Raw genomic sequence first — 17,452 nt, 5'->3', positions numbered from 1 at the left:
TATCCACGTACAAATGTGAATTGTAGTTCAGAGACGCAACATTTGAAAATGGACCATTTTTTTTATTTCTGAAGCATGTCGTCGTGGGGGGTGGTTATCTCTTTCGTCAAAAATCTGGCGTTTTCGCTTGAACAATAAAGACCTCCAAATGTTATTTTATGCACTTGCCGTGGAGTAGAAACACTTTTTAAGGCCGCAGAGTGAGTAAATTGCCCATTTTCATTCACTTTTACCCATTCCTCAAATCTTGTGTTTAAGGCGCCTGGAAGCATGAAAATCACTTTAAACATCTCATTTTTTCTTTAAAAGTGATTTTCCACGTACAAATGTGAATTGTAGTTCAATGAGGCAACATTTGAAAACCAACCATTTTTTTCGTTTCTGAAGCATGTCGTAAGGGGGGGTGGTTATATCTTTCACCAAACAATGGGCGTTTTTGATTGAACAATAAAGGCCTCCAAATGTTATTTTATTCACTTCCCGTGGAGTAGAAACACTTTTTAAGGCCGCAGAGTGAGTAAATTGGCCATTTTCATTCACTTTTACCCATTTCTCAAATCTTGTGTTTAGGGCCCCTGGAAGCTTGAAAATCACTTTAAACATCTAATCTTATATCTAAAAGTGATTTTCCACGTACAAATGTGAATTGTAGTTCAAAGACGCAACATTTGAAAATGGACCATTTTTTTCGTTTCTGAAGCATGTCGTAAGGGGGGGTGGTTATCTCTTTCATCAAAAATCTGGCGTTTTTCATTGAACAATAAAGGCCTCCAAATGTTATTTAATTCACTTCCCTTGGAGGAGAAACACTTTTTAAGGCCTCAGAATGAGTAAATTGGCCATTTCCATTCACTTTTACCCATTCCTCAAATCTTGTGTTTAAGGCCCCTGGAAGCATGAAAATCACTTTAAACAGATAATTTTATCTTTAAAAGTGATTTTCCACGTACAAATGTGAATTGTAGTTCAAAGAGGCAACATTTGAAAACGGACCATTTTTTTCGTTTCTGAAGCATGTCGTAAGGGGGGTGGTTATCTCTTTCATCAAAAATCGGGCATTTTTGATTGAACAATAAAGGCCTACAAATGTTATTTAATTCACTTTCTGGGGTGGAGAAAAACTTTTTAAGGCCTCAGAGTGAATAAATTGGCCACTTTCATTCAAGTTCTCCCATTCCTCAAATCTTGTGTTTAGGGTCCGGGGAAGCTTGAAAATCACTTCAAACATCTAATTTTATATCTAAAAGTGATTATCCACGTACAAATATGAATTGTAGTTCAAAGACGCAACATTTGAAAATGGACCATTTTTTTTATTTCCGAAGCATGTCGTCGGGGGGGTGGTTATCTCTTTCGTCAAAAATCTGGCGTTTTCGCTTGAACAATAAAGACCTCCAAATGTTATTTTATGCACTTGCCGTGGAGTAGAAACACTTTTTAAGGCCGCAGAGTGAGTAAATTGCCCATTTTCATTCACTTTTACCCATTCCAAAAATCTTGTGTTTAAGACCCCTGGACGCATGAACATCACTTTAAACATATCATTTTATCTCTAAAAGTGATAATCCACATACAAATGTGAATTGTAGTTCAAAGATGCAACATTTGAAAATGAACCATTTTTTTCGTTTCTGAAGCATGTCGTAAGGGGGGGTGGTTATCTCTTTCATCAAAAATCTGGCGTTTTTGATTGAACAATAAAGGCCTCCAAATGTTATTTAATTCACTTCCCGTGGAGGAGAAACACTTTTTAAGGCCTCAGAATGAGTAAATTGGCCATTTCCATTCACTTTTACCCATTCCTCAAATCTTGTGTTTAAGGCCCCTGGAAGCATGAAAATCACTTTAAACATATAATTTTATCTTTAAAAGTGATTTTCCACATACAAATGTGAATTGTAGTTCAAAGAGGCAACATTTGAAAACGGACCATTTTTTTCGTTTCTGAAGCATGTCGTAAGGGGGGGTGGTTATCTCTTTCACCAAAAAATGGGCATTTTTGATTGAACAATAAAGGCCTCCAAATGTTATTTTGTTCACTTCCAGTGGAGTAGAAACACTTTTTAAGGCCGCAGAGTGAGTAAATTGGCCATTTTCATTCACTTTTACCCATTCCAAAAATCTTGTGTTTAAGACCCCTGGACGCATGAAAATCACTTTAAACATATCATTTTATCTCTAAAAGTGATAATCCACATACAAATTTGAATTGTAGTTCAAAGATGCAACATTTGAAAATGAACCATTTTTTTCGTTTCTGAAGCATGTCGTAAGGGGGGGTGGTTATCTCTTTCATCAAAAATCTGGCGTTTTTGATTGAACAATAAAGGCCTCCAAATGTTATTTAATTCACTTCCCGTGGAGGAGAAACACTTTTTAAGGCCTCAGAATGAGTAAATTGGCCATTTCCATTCACTTTTACCCATTCCTCAAATCTTGTGTTTAAGGCCCCTGGAAGCATGAAAATCACTTTAAACATATAATTTTATCTTTAAAAGTGATTTTCCACATACAAATGTGAATTGTAGTTCAAAGAGGCAACATTTGAAAACGGACCATTTTTTTCGTTTCTGAAGCATGTCGTAAGGGGGGGTGGTTATCTCTTTCACCAAAAAATGGGACTTTTTGATTGAACAATAAAGGCCTCCAAATGTTATTTTGTTCACTTCCAGTGGAGTAGAAACACTTTTTAAGGCCGCAGAGTGAGTAAATTGGCCATTTTCATTCACTTTTACCCATTCCAAAAATCTTGTGTTTAAGACCCCTGGACGCATGAAAATCACTTTAAACATATCATTTTATCTCTAAAAGTGATAATCCACATACAAATGTGAATTGTAGTTCAAAGATGCAACATTTGAAAATGAACCATTATTTTCGTTTCTGAAGCATGTCGTAAGGGGGGGTGGTTATCTCTTTCATCAAAAATCTGGCGTTTTTGATTGAACAATAAAGGCCTCCAAATGTTATTTAATTCACTTCCCGTGGAGGAGAAACACTTTTTAATGCCTCAGAATGAGTAAATTGGCCCTTTCCATTCACTTTTACCCATTCCTCAAATCTTGTGTTTAAGGCCCCTGGAAGCAAAAAAATCACTTTAAACATCTCATTTTATCTTTAAAAGTGATTTTCCACATACAAATGTGAATTTTAGTTCAAAGAGGCAACATTTGAAAATGGACCATTTTTTTCGTTTCTGAAGCATGTCGTAAGGGGGGTGGTTATCTCTTTCATCAAAAATCTGGCGTTTTTCATTGAACAATAAAGGCCTCCAAATGTTATTTAATTCACTTCCCGTGGAGGAGAAACACTTTTTAAGGCCTCAGAATGAGTAAATTGGCCATTTCCATTCACTTTTACCCATTCCTCAAATCTTGTGTTTAAGGCCCCTGGAAGCATGAAAATCACTTTAAACATATCATTTTATCTTTAAAAGTGATTTTCCACATACAAATGTGAATTGTAGTTCAAAGAGGCAACATTTGAAAATGGACCAGTTTTTTTAGTTTCTGAAGCATGTCGTAAGGGGGGTGGTTATCTCTTTCATCAAAAATCGGGCGTTTTTGATTGAACAATAAAGGCCTACAAATGTTATTTAATTCGCTTCCCGTGGAGTAGAAATACTTTTTAAGGCCGCAGAGTGAGTAAATTGTCCATTTTCATTCACTTTTACCCATTCCTCAAATCTTGTGTTTAAGGCCCCTGGAAGCATGAAAATCACTTTAAACATCTCATTTTTTCTTTAAAAGTGATTTTCCACGTACAAATGTGAATTGTAGTTCAAAGAGGCAACATTTGAAAACGGACCATTTTTTTCGTTTCTGAAGCATGTCGTAAGGGGGGGGGTGGTTATCTCTTTCACCAACAAATGGGCGTTTTTGATTGAACAATTAAGGCCTCCAAATGTTATTTTATTCAATTCCAGTGGAGTAGAAACACTTTTTCAGGCCGCAGAGTGAGTAAATTGGCCATTTTCATTCACTTTTACCCATTCCAAAAATCTTGTGTTTAAGACCCCTGGACGCATGAAAATCACTTTAAACATATCATTTTATCTCTAAAAGTGATAATCCACATACAAATGTGAATTGTAGTTCAAAGATGCAACATTTGAAAATGAACCATTATTTTCGTTTCTGAAGCATGTCGTAAGGGGGGGGTGGTTATCTCTTTCATCAAAAATCTGGCGTTTTTGATTGAACAATAAAGGCCTCCAAATGTTATTTAATTCACTTCCCGTGGAGGAGAAACACTTTTTAAGGCCTCAGAATGAGTAAATTGGCCATTTCCATTCACTTTTACCCATTCCTCAAATCTTGTGTTTAAGGCCCCTGGAAGCATGAAAATCACTTTAAACATATCATTTTATCTTTAAAAGTGATTTTCCACATACAAATGTGAATTGTAGTTCAAAGAGGCAACATTTGAAAATGGACCAGTTTTTTTAGTTTCTGAAGCATGTCGTAAGGGGGGTGGTTATCTCTTTCATCAAAAATCGGGCGTTTTTGATTGAACAATAAAGGCCTACAAATGTTATTTAATTCTCTTCCCGTGGAGGAGAAACACTTTTTAAGGCCGCAGAGTGAGTAAATTGGCCAGTTTCATTCACTTTTACCCATTCCTCAAATCTTGTGTTTAAGGCCCCTGGAAGCATGAAAATCAGTTTAAACATCTCATTTTTTCTTTAAAAGTGATTTTCCACGTACAAATGTGAATTGTAGTTCAAAGAGGCAACATTTGAAAACGGACCATTTTTTTCGTTTCTGAAGCATGTCGTAAGGGGGGGTGGTTATCTCTTTCACCAAAAAATGGGCGTTTTTGATTGAACAATAAAGGCCTCCAAATGTTATTTAATTCACTTCCCGTGGAGGAGAAACACTTTTTAAGGCCTCAGAATGAGTAAATTGGCCATTTTCATTCACTTTTACCCATTCCTCAAATCTTGTGTTTAAGGCCCCTGGAAGCATGAAAATCACTTTAAACATCTCATTTTATCTTTAAAAGTGATTTTCCACATACAAATGTGAATTGTAGTTCAAAGAGGCAACATTTGAAAATGGACCATTTTTTTCATTTCTGAAGCATGTCGTAAGGGGGGGTGGTTATCTTTTTCATCAAAAATCGGGCGTTTTTGATTGAACAATAAAGGCCTACAAATGTTATTTAATTCGCTTCCCGTGGAGTAGAAATACTTTTTAAGGCCGCAGAGTGAGTAAATTGGCCATTTTCATTCACTTTTACCCATTCCTCAAATCTTGTGTTTAAGGCCCCTGGAAGCATGAAAATCACTTTAAACATCTCATTCTTTCTTTAAAAGTGATTTTCCACGTACAAATGTGAATTGTAGTTCAAAGAGGCAACATTTGAAAACGGACCATTTTTTTTCGTTTCTGAAGCATGTCGTAAGGGGGGGTGGTTATCTCTTTCACCAAAAAATGGGCGTTTTTGATTGAACAATAAAGGCCTCCAAATGTTATTTTATTCACTTCCAGTGGAGTAGAAACACTTTTTAAGGCCGCAGAGTGAGTAAATTGGCCATTTTCATTCACTTTTACCCATTCCAAAAATCTTGTGTTTAAGACCCCTGGACGCATGAAAATCACTTTAAACATATCATTTTATCTCTAAAAGTGATAATCCACATACAAATGTGAATTGTAGTTCAAAGAGGCAACATTTGAAAATGAACCATTTTTTTTGTTTCTGAAGCATGTCGTAAGGGGGGGTGGTTATCTCTTTCATCAAAAATCGGGCATTTTTGATTGAACAATAAAGGCCTACAAATGTTATTTAATTCACTTTCTGGGGTGGAGAAAAACTTTTTAAGGCCTCAGAGTGAATAAATTGGCCATTTTCATTCAAGTTTTCTCATTCCTCAAATCTTGTGTTTAGGGCCCGGGGAAGCTTGAAAATCACTTCAAACATCTAATTTTATCTCTAAAAGTGATTATCCACGTACAAATGTGAATTGTAGTTCAAAGACGCAACATTTGAAAATGGACCATTTTTTTTATTTCTGAAGCATGTCGTCGGGGGGGGGGTGGTTATCTCTTTCGTCAAAAATCTGGCGTTTTCGCTTGAACAATAAAGACCTCCAAATGTTATTTTATGCACTTGCCGTGGAGTAGAAACACTTTTTAAGGCTGCAGAGTGAGTAAATTGCCCATTTTCATTCACTTTTACCCATTCCTCAAATCTTGTGTTTAAGGCGCCTGGAAGCATGAAAATCACTTTAAACATCTCATTTTTTCTTTAAAAGTGATTTTCCACGTAGAAATGTGAATTGTAGTTCAATGAGGCAACATTTGAAAACCAACCATTTTTTTCGTTTCTGAAGCATGTCGTAAGGGGGGGTGGTTATCTCTTTCACCAAACAATGGGCGTTTTTGATTGAACAATAAAGGCCTCCAAATGTTATTTTATTCACTTCCCGTGGAGTAGAAACACTTTTTAAGGCCGCAGAGTGAGTAAATTGGCCATTTTCATTCACTTTTACCCATTTCTCAAATCTTGTGTTTAGGGCCCCTGGAAGCTTGAAAATCACTTTAAACATCTCATCTTATATCTAAAAGTGATTTTCCACGTACAAATGTGAATTGTAGTTCAAAGACGCAACATTTGAAAATGGACCATTTTTTTCGTTTCTGAAGCATGTCGTAAGGGGGGGGTGGTTATCTCTTTCATCAAAAATCTGGCGTTTTTCATTGAACAATAAAGGCCTCCAATGTTATTTAATTCACTTCCCTTGGAGGAGAAACACTTTTTAAGGCCTCAGAATGAGTAAATTGGCCATTTCCATTCACTTTTACCCATTCCTCAAATCTTGTGTTTAAGGCCCCTGGAAGCATGAAAATCACTTTAAACAGATAATTTTATCTTTAAAAGTGATTTTCCACGTACAAATGTGAATTGTAGTTCAAAGAGGCAACATTTGAAAACGGACCATTTTTTTCGTTTCTGAAGCATGTCATAAGGGGGGTGGTTATCTCTTTCATCAAAAATCGGGCATTTTTGATTGAACAATAAAGGCCTACAAATGTTATTTAATTCACTTTCTGGGGTGGAGAAAAACTTTTTAAGGCCTCAGAGTGAATAAATTGGCCATTTTCATTCACTTTTACCCATTCCTCAAATCTTGTGTTTAAGGCCCCTGGAAGCATGAAAATCACTTTAAACATCTCATTTTTTCTTTAAAAGTGATTTTCCATGTACAAATGTAAATTGTAGTTCAAAGAGGCAACATTTGAAAACGGACCATTTTTTTCGTTTCTGAAGCATGTCGTAAGGGGGGGGGTGGTTATCTCTTTCACCAACAAATGGGCGTTTTTGATTGAACAATAAAGGCCTCCAAATGTTATTTTATTCAATTCCAGTGGAGTAGAAACACTTTTTAAGGCCGCAGAGTGAGTAAATTGGCCATTTTCATTCACTTTTACCCATTCCAAAAATCTTGTGTTTAAGACCCCTGGACGCATGAAAATCACTTTAAACATATCATTTTATCTCTAAAAGTGATAATCCACATACAAATGTGAATTGTAGTTCAAAGATGCAACATTTGAAAATGAACCATTATTTTCGTTTCTGAAGCATGTCGTAAGGGGGGGTGGTTATCTCTTTCATCAAAAATCTGGCGTTTTTGATTGAACAATAAAGGCCTCCAAATGTTATTTAATTCACTTCCCGTGGAGGAGAAACACTTTTTAAGGCCTCAGAATGAGTAAATTGGCCATTTCCATTCACTTTTACCCATTCCTCAAATCTTGTGTTTAAGGCCCCTGGAAGCATGAAAATCACTTTAAACATATCATTTTATCTTTAAAAGTGATTTTCCACATACAAATGTGAATTGTAGTTCAAAGAGGCAACATTTGAAAATGGACCAGTTTTTTTAGTTTCTGAAGCATGTCGTAAGGGGGGTGGTTATCTCTGTCATCAAAAATCGGGCGTTTTTGATTGAACAATAAAGGCCTACAAATGTTATTTAATTCGCTTCCCGTGGAGGAGAAACACTTTTTAAAGCCGCAGAGTGAGTAAATTGGCCAGTTTCATTCACTTTTACCCATTCCTCAAATCTTGTGTTTAAGGCCCCTGGAAGCATGAAAATCAGTTTAAACATCTCATTTTTTCTTTAAAAGTGATTTTCCACGTACAAATGTGAATTGTAGTTCAAAGAGGCAACATTTGAAAACGGACCATTTTTTTCGTTTCTGAAGCATGTCGTAAGGGGGGGTGGTTATCTCTTTCACCAAAAAATGGGCGTTTTTGATTGAACAATAAAGGCCTCCAAATGGTATTTAATTCACTTCCCGTGGAGGAGAAACACTTTTTAAGGCCTCAGAATGAGTAAATTGGCCATTTTCATTCACTTTTACCCATTCCTCAAATCTTGTGTTTAAGGCCCCTGGAAGCATGAAAATCACTTTAAACATCTCATTTTATCTTTAAAAGTGATTTTCCACATACAAATGTGAATTGTAGTTCAAAGAGGCAACATTTGAAAATGGACCATTTTTTTCGTTTCTGAAGCATGTCGTAAGGGGGGGTGGTTATCTTTTTCATCAAAAATCGGGCGTTTTTGATTGAACAATAAAGGCCTACAAATGTTATTTAATTCGCTTCCCGTGGAGTAGAAATACTTTTTAAGGCCGCAGAGTGAGTAAATTGGCCATTTTCATTCACTTTTACCCATTCCTCAAATCTTGTGTTTAAGGCCCCTGGAAGCATGAAAATCACTTTAAACATCTCATTCTTTCTTTAAAAGTGATTTTCCACGTACAAATGTGAATTGTAGTTCAAAGAGGCAACATTTGAAAACGGACCATTTTTTTCGTTTCTGAAGCATGTCGTAAGGGGGGGTGGTTATCTCTTTCACCAAAAAATGGGCGTTTTTGATTGAACAATAAAGGCCTCCAAATGTTATTTTATTCACTTCCAGTGGAGTAGAAACACTTTTTAAGGCCGCAGAGTGAGTAAATTGGCCATTTTCATTCACTTTTACCCATTCCAAAAATCTTGTGTTTAAGACCCCTGGACGCATGAAAATCACTTTAAACATATCATTTTATCTCTAAAAGTGATAATCCACATACAATTGTGAATTGTAGTTCAAAGAGGCAACATTTGAAAATGAACCATTTTTTTTGTTTCTGAAGCATGTCGTAAGGGGGGGTGGTTATCTCTTTCATCAAAAATCGGGCATTTTTGATTGAACAATAAAGGCCTACAAATGTTATTTAATTCACTTTCTGGGGTGGAGAAAAACTTTTTAAGGCGTCAGAGTGAATAAATTGGCCATTTTCATTCAAGTTTTCTCATTCCTCAAATCTTGTGTTTAGGGCCCGGGGAAGCTTGAAAATCACTTCAAACATCTAATTTTATCTCTAAAAGTGATTATCCACGTACAAATGTGAATTGTAGTTCAAAGACGCAACATTTGAAAATGGACCATTTTTTTTATTTCTGAAGCATGTCGTCGGGGGGGGTGGTTATCTCTTTCGTCAAAAATCTGGCGTTTTCGCTTGAACAATAAAGACCTCCAAATGTTATTTTATGCACTTGCCGTGGAGTAGAAACACTTTTTAAGGCCGCAGAGTGAGTAAATTGCCCATTTTCATTCACTTTTACCCATTCCTCAAATCTTGTGTTTAAGGCGCCTGGAAGCATGAACATCACTTTAAACATCTCATTTTTTCTTTAAAAGTGATTTTCCACGTACAAATGTGAATTGTAGTTCAATGAGGCAACATTTGAAAACCAACCATTTTTTTCGTTTCTGAAGCATGTCGTAAGGGGGGTTGGTTATCTCTTTCACCAAACAATGGGCGTTTTTGATTGAACAATAAAGGCCTCCAAATGTTATTTTATTCACTTCCCGTGGAGTAGAAACACTTTTTAAGGCCGCAGAGTGAGTAAATTGGCCATTTTCATTCACTTTTACCCATTTCTCAAATCTTGTGTTTAGGGCCCCTGGAAGCTTGAAAATCACTTTAAACATCTAATCTTATATCTAAAAGTGATTTTCCACGTACAAATGTGAATTGTAGTTCAAAGACGCAACATTTGAAAATGGACCATTTTTTTCGTTTCTGAAGCATGTCGTAAGGGGGGGTGGTTATCTCTTTCATCAAAAATCTGGCGTTTTTCATTGAACAATAAAGGCCTCCAATGTTATTTAATTCACTTCCCTTGGAGGAGAAACACTTTTTAAGGCCTCAGAATGAGTAAATTGGCCATTTCCATTCACTTTTACCCATTCCTCAAATCTTGTGTTTAAGGCCCCTGGAAGCATGAAAATCACTTTAAACAGATAATTTTATCTTTAAAAGTGATTTTCCACGTACAAATGTGAATTGTAGTTCAAAGAGGCAACATTTGAAAACGGACCATTTTTTTCGTTTCTGAAGCATGTCATAAGGGGGGTGGTTATCTCTTTCATCAAAAATCGGGCATTTTTGATTGAACAATAAAGGCCTACAAATGTTATTTAATTCACTTTCTGGGGTGGAGAAAAACTTTTTAAGGCCTCAGAGTGAATAAATTGGCCATTTTCATTCAAGTTTTCCCATTCCTCAAATCTTGTGTTTAGGGCCCGGGGAAGCTTGAAAATCACTTCAAACATCTAATTTTATCTCTAAAAGTGATTATCCACGTACAAATATGAATTGTAGTTCAAAGACGCAACATTTGAAAATGGACCATTTTTTTTATTTCTGAAGCATGTCGTCGGGGGGGTGGTTATCTCTTTCGTCAAAAATCTGGCGTTTTCGCTTGAACAATAAAGACCTCCAAATGTTATTTTATGCACTTGCCGTGGAGTAGAAACACTTTTTAAGGCCGCAGAGTGAGTAAATTGCCCATTTTCATTCACTTTTACCCATTCCAAAAATCTTGTGTTTAAGACCCCTGGACGCATGAACATCACTTTAAACATATCATTTTATCTCTAAAAGTGATAATCCACATACAAATGTGAATTGTAGTTCAAAGATGCAACATTTGAAAATGAACCATTTTTTTCGTTTCTGAAGCATGTCGTAAGGGGGGGTGGTTATCTCTTTCATCAAAAATCTGGCGTTTTTGATTGAACAATAAAGGCCTCCAAATGTTATTTAATTCACTTCCCGTGGAGGAGAAACACTTTTTAAGGCCTCAGAATGAGTAAATTGGCCATTTCCATTCACTTTTACCCATTCCTCAAATCTTGTGTTTAAGGCCCCTGGAAGCATGAAAATCACTTTAAACATCTCATTCTTTCTTTAAAAGTGATTTTCCACGTACAAATGTGAATTGTAGTTCAAAGAGGCAACATTTGAAAACGGACCATTTTTTTCGTTTCTGAAGCATGTCGTAAGGGGGGGTGGTTATCTCTTTCACCAAAAAATGGGCGTTTTTGATTGAACAATAAAGGCCTCCAAATGGTATTTTATTCACTTCCAGTGGAGTAGAAACACTTTTTAAGGCCGCAGAGTGAGTAAATTGGCCATTTTCATTCACTTTTACCCATTCCAAAAATCTTGTGTTTAAGACCCCTGGACGCATGAAAATCACTTTAAACATATCATTTTATCTCTAAAAGTGATAATCCACATACAAATGTGAATTGTAGTTCAAAGAGGCAACATTTGAAAATGAACCATTTTTTTGTTTCTGAAGCATGTCGTAAGGGGGGGTGGTTATCTCTTTCATCAACAATCGGGCATTTTTGATTGAACAATAAAGGCCTACAAATGTTATTTAATTCCCTTTCTTGGGTGGAGAAAAACTTTTTAAGGCCTCAGAGTGAATAAATTGGCCATTTTCATTCAAGTTTTCCCATTCCTCAAATCTTGTGTTTAGGGCCCGGGGAAGCTTGAAAATCACTTCAAACATCTAATTTTATCTCTAAAAGTGATTATCCACGTACAAATGTGAATTGTAGTTCAAAGACGCAACATTTGAAAATGGACCATTTTTTTTATTTCTGAAGCATGTCGTCGGGGGGGGGTGGTTATCTCTTTCGTCAAAAATCTGGCGTTTTCGCTTGAACAATAAAGACCTCCAAATGTTATTTTATGCACTTGCCGTGGAGTAGAAACACTTTTTAAGGCCGCAGAGTGAGTAAATTGCCCATTTTCATTCACTTTTACCCATTCCTCAAATCTTGTGTTTAAGGCGCCTGGAAGCATGAAAATCACTTTAAACATCTCATTTTTTCTTTAAAAGTGATTTTCCACGTAGAAATGTGAATTGTAGTTCAATGAGGCAACATTTGAAAACCAACCATTTTTTTCGTTTCTGAAGCATGTCGTAAGGGGGGGTGGTTATCTCTTTCACCAAACAATGGGCGTTTTTGATTGAACAATAAAGGCCTCCAAATGTTATTTTATTCACTTCCCGTGGAGTAGAAACACTTTTTAAGGCCGCAGAGTGAGTAAATTGGCCATTTTCATTCACTTTTACCCATTTCTCAAATCTTGTGTTTAGGGCCCCTGGAAGCTTGAAAATCACTTTAAACATCTAATCTTATATCTAAAAGTGATTTTCCACGTACAAATGTGAATTGTAGTTCAAAGACGCAACATTTGAAAATGGACCATTTTTTTCGTTTCTGAAGCATGTCGTAAGGGGGGGTGGTTATCTCTTTCATCAAAAATCTGGCGTTTTTCATTGAACAATAAAGGCCTCCAATGTTATTTAATTCACTTCCCTTGGAGGAGAAACACTTTTTAAGGCCTCAGAATGAGTAAATTGGCCATTTCCATTCACTTTTACCCATTCCTCAAATCTTGTGTTTAAGGCCCCTGGAAGCATGAAAATCACTTTAAACAGATAATTTTATCTTTAAAAGTGATTTTCCACGTACAAATGTGAATTGTAGTTCAAAGAGGCAACATTTGAAAACGGACCATTTTTTTCGTTTCTGAAGCATGTCATAAGGGGGGTGGTTATCTCTTTCATCAAAAATCGGGCATTTTTGATTGAACAATAAAGGCCTACAAATGTTATTTAATTCACTTTCTGGGGTGGAGAAAAACTTTTTAAGGCCTCAGAGTGAATAAATTGGCCATTTTCATTCACTTTTACCCATTCCTCAAATCTTGTGTTTAAGGCCCCTGGAAGCATGAAAATCACTTTAAACATCTCATTTTTTCTTTAAAAGTGATTTTCCACGTACAAATGTGAATTGTAGTTCAAAGAGGCAACATTTGAAAACGGACCATTTTTTTCGTTTCTGAAGCATGTCGTAAGGGGGGGGTGGTTATCTCTTTCACCAACAAATGGGCGTTTTTGATTGAACAATAAAGGCCTCCAAATGTTATTTTATTCAATTCCAGTGGAGTAGAAACACTTTTTAAGGCCGCAGAGTGAGTAAATTGGCCATTTTCATTCACTTTTACCCATTCCAAAAATCTTGTGTTTAAGACCCCTGGACGCATGAAAATCACTTTAAACATATCATTTTATCTCTAAAAGTGATAATCCACATACAAATGTGAATTGTAGTTCAAAGATGCAACATTTGAAAATGAACCATTATTTTCGTTTCTGAAGCATGTCGTAAGGGGGGGTGGTTATCTCTTTCATCAAAAATCTGGCGTTTTTGATTGAACAATAAAGGCCTCCAAATGTTATTTAATTCACTTCCCGTGGAGGAGAAACACTTTTTAAGGCCTCAGAATGAGTAAATTGGCCATTTCCATTCACTTTTACCCATTCCTCAAATCTTGTGTTTAAGGCCCCTGGAAGCATGAAAATCACTTTAAACATATCATTTTATCTTTAAAAGTGATTTTCCACATACAAATGTGAATTGTAGTTCAAAGAGGCAACATTTGAAAATGGACCAGTTTTTTTAGTTTCTGAAGCATGTCGTAAGGGGGGTGGTTATCTCTGTCATCAAAAATCGGGCGTTTTTGATTGAACAATAAAGGCCTACAAATGTTATTTAATTCGCTTCCCGTGGAGGAGAAACACTTTTTAAAGCCGCAGAGTGAGTAAATTGGCCAGTTTCATTCACTTTTACCCATTCCTCAAATCTTGTGTTTAAGGCCCCTGGAAGCATGAAAATCAGTTTAAACATCTCATTTTTTCTTTAAAAGTGATTTTCCACGTACAAATGTGAATTGTAGTTCAAAGAGGCAACATTTGAAAACGGACCATTTTTTTCGTTTCTGAAGCATGTCGTAAGGGGGGGTGGTTATCTCTTTCACCAAAAAATGGGCGTTTTTGATTGAACAATAAAGGCCTCCAAATGGTATTTAATTCACTTCCCGTGGAGGAGAAACACTTTTTAAGGCCTCAGAATGAGTAAATTGGCCATTTTCATTCACTTTTACCCATTCCTCAAATCTTGTGTTTAAGGCCCCTGGAAGCATGAAAATCACTTTAAACATCTCATTTTATCTTTAAAAGTGATTTTCCACATACAAATGTGAATTGTAGTTCAAAGAGGCAACATTTGAAAATGGACCATTTTTTTCGTTTCTGAAGCATGTCGTAAGGGGGGGTGGTTATCTTTTTCATCAAAAATCGGGCGTTTTTGATTGAACAATAAAGGCCTACAAATGTTATTTAATTCGCTTCCCGTGGAGTAGAAATACTTTTTAAGGCCGCAGAGTGAGTAAATTGGCCATTTTCATTCACTTTTACCCATTCCTCAAATCTTGTGTTTAAGGCCCCTGGAAGCATGAAAATCACTTTAAACATCTCATTCTTTCTTTAAAAGTGATTTTCCACGTACAAATGTGAATTGTAGTTCAAAGAGGCAACATTTGAAAACGGACCATTTTTTTCGTTTCTGAAGCATGTCGTAAGGGGGGGTGGTTATCTCTTTCACCAAAAAATGGGCGTTTTTGATTGAACAATAAAGGCCTCCAAATGTTATTTTATTCACTTCCAGTGGAGTAGAAACACTTTTTAAGGCCGCAGAGTGAGTAAATTGGCCATTTTCATTCACTTTTACCCATTCCAAAAATCTTGTGTTTAAGACCCCTGGACGCATGAAAATCACTTTAAACATATCATTTTATCTCTAAAAGTGATAATCCACATACAAATGTGAATTGTAGTTCAAAGAGGCAACATTTGAAAATGAACCATTTTTTTGTTTCTGAAGCATGTCGTAAGGGGGGGTGGTTATCTCTTTCATCAACAATCGGGCATTTTTGATTGAACAATAAAGGCCTACAAATGTTATTTAATTCCCTTTCTTGGGTGGAGAAAAACTTTTTAAGGCCTCAGAGTGAATAAATTGGCCATTTTCATTCAAGTTTTCCCATTCCTCAAATCTTGTGTTTAGGGCCCGGGGAAGCTTGAAAATCACTTCAAACATCTAATTTTATCTCTAAAAGTGATTATCCACGTACAAATGTGAATTGTAGTTCAAAGACGCAACATTTGAAAATGGACCATTTTTTTTATTTCTGAAGCATGTCGTCGGGGGGGGTGGTTATCTCTTTCGTCAAAAATCTGGCGTTTTCGCTTGAACAATAAAGACCTCCAAATGTTATTTTATGCACTTGCCGTGGAGTAGAAACACTTTTTAAGGCCGCAGAGTGAGTAAATTGCCCATTTTCATTCACTTTTACCCATTCCTCAAATCTTGTGTTTAAGGCGCCTGGAAGCATGAAAATCACTTTAAACATCTCATTTTTTCTTTAAAAGTGATTTTCCACGTACAAATGTGAATTGTAGTTCAATGAGGCAACATTTGAAAACCAACCATTTTTTTCGTTTCTGAAGCATGTCGTAAGGGGGGGTGGTTATCTCTTTCACCAAACAATGGGCGTTTTTGATTGAACAATAAAGGCCTCCAAATGTTATTTTATTCACTTCCCGTGGAGTAGAAACACTTTTTAAGGCCGCAGAGTGAGTAAATTGGCCATTTCCATTCACTTTTACCCATTCCTCAAATCTTGTGTTTAAGGCCCCTGGAAGCATGAAAATCACTTTAAACAGATAATTTTATCTTTAAAAGTGATTTTCCACGTACAAATGTGAATTGTAGTTCAAAGAGGCAACATTTGAAAACGGACCATTTTTTTTGTTTCTGAAGCATGTCGTAAGGGGGATGGTTATCTCTTTCATCAAAAATCGGGCATTTTTGATTGAACAATAAAGGCCTACAAATGTTATTTAATTCACTTTCTGGGGTGGAGAAAAACTTTTTAAGGCCTCAGAGTGAATAAATTGGCCATTTTCATTCAAGTTTTCCCATTCCTCAAATCTTGTGTTTAGGGCCCGGGGAAGCTTGAAAATCACTTCAAACATCTAATTTTATCTCTAAAAGTGATTATCCACGTACAAATGTGAATTGTAGTTCAAAGACGCAACATTTGAAAATGGACCATTTTTTTTATTTCTGAAGCATGTCGTCGGGGGGGTGGTTATCTCTTTCGTCAAAAATCTGGCGTTTTCGCTTGAACAATAAAGACCTCCAAATGTTATTTTATGCACTTGCCGTGGAGTAGAAACACTTTTTAAGGCCGCAGAGTGAGTAAATTGCCCATTTTCATTCACTTTTACCCATTCCTCAAATCTTGTGTTTAAGGCCCCTGGAAGCATGAAAATCACTTTAAACATATAATTTTATCTTTAAAAGTGATTTTCAACGTACAAATGTGAATTGTAGTTCAAAGAGGCAACATTTGAAAACGGACCCTTTTTTTCGTTTCTGAAGCATGTCGTAAGGGGGGGTGGTTATCTCTTTCACCAAAAAATTGGCATTTTTGATTGAACAATAAAGGACTCCAAATGTTATTTTATTCACTTCCAGTGGAGTAGAAACACTTTTTAAGGCCGCAGAGTGAGTAAATTGGCCATTTTCATTCACTTTTACCCATTCCAAAAATCTTGTGTTTAACACCCCTGGACGCATGAAAATCACTTTAAACATATCATTTTATCTCTAAAAGTGATAATCCACATACAAATGTGAATTGTAGTTCAAAGATGCAACATTTGAAAATGAACCATTATTTTCGTTTCTGAAGCATGTCGTAAGGGGGGGTGGTTATCTCTTTCATCAAAAATCTGGCGTTTTTGATTGAACAATAAAGGCCTCCAAATGTTATTTAATTCACTTCCCGTGGAGGAGAAACACTTTTTAATGCCTCAGAATGAGTAAATTGGCCATTTCCATTCACTTTTACCCATTCCTCAAATCTTGTGTTTAAGGCCCCTGGAAGCATGAAAATCACTTTAAACATCTAATTTTATCTTTAAAAGTGATTTTCCATGTACAAATGTGAATTGTAGTTCAAAGAGGCAACATTTGAAAATGGACCATTTTTTTCGTTTCTGAAGCATGTCGTAAGGGGGGGTGGTTATCTCTTTCATCAAAAATCTGGCGTTTTTCATTGAACAATAAAGGCCTCCAAATGTTATTTAATTCGCTTCCCGTGGAGTAGAAATACTTTTTAAGGCCGCAGAGTGAGTAAATTGGCCCTTTCCATTCACTTTTACCCATTCC

Source organism: Triturus cristatus, chromosome 10 (assembly GCF_964204655.1).
Source record: "Triturus cristatus chromosome 10, aTriCri1.1, whole genome shotgun sequence".
Classification (NCBI taxonomy): domain Eukaryota; kingdom Metazoa; phylum Chordata; class Amphibia; order Caudata; family Salamandridae; genus Triturus; species Triturus cristatus.
The sequence above is the reverse complement of the archived record's forward strand: the minus strand, read 5'-3'. Positions refer to the sequence as shown.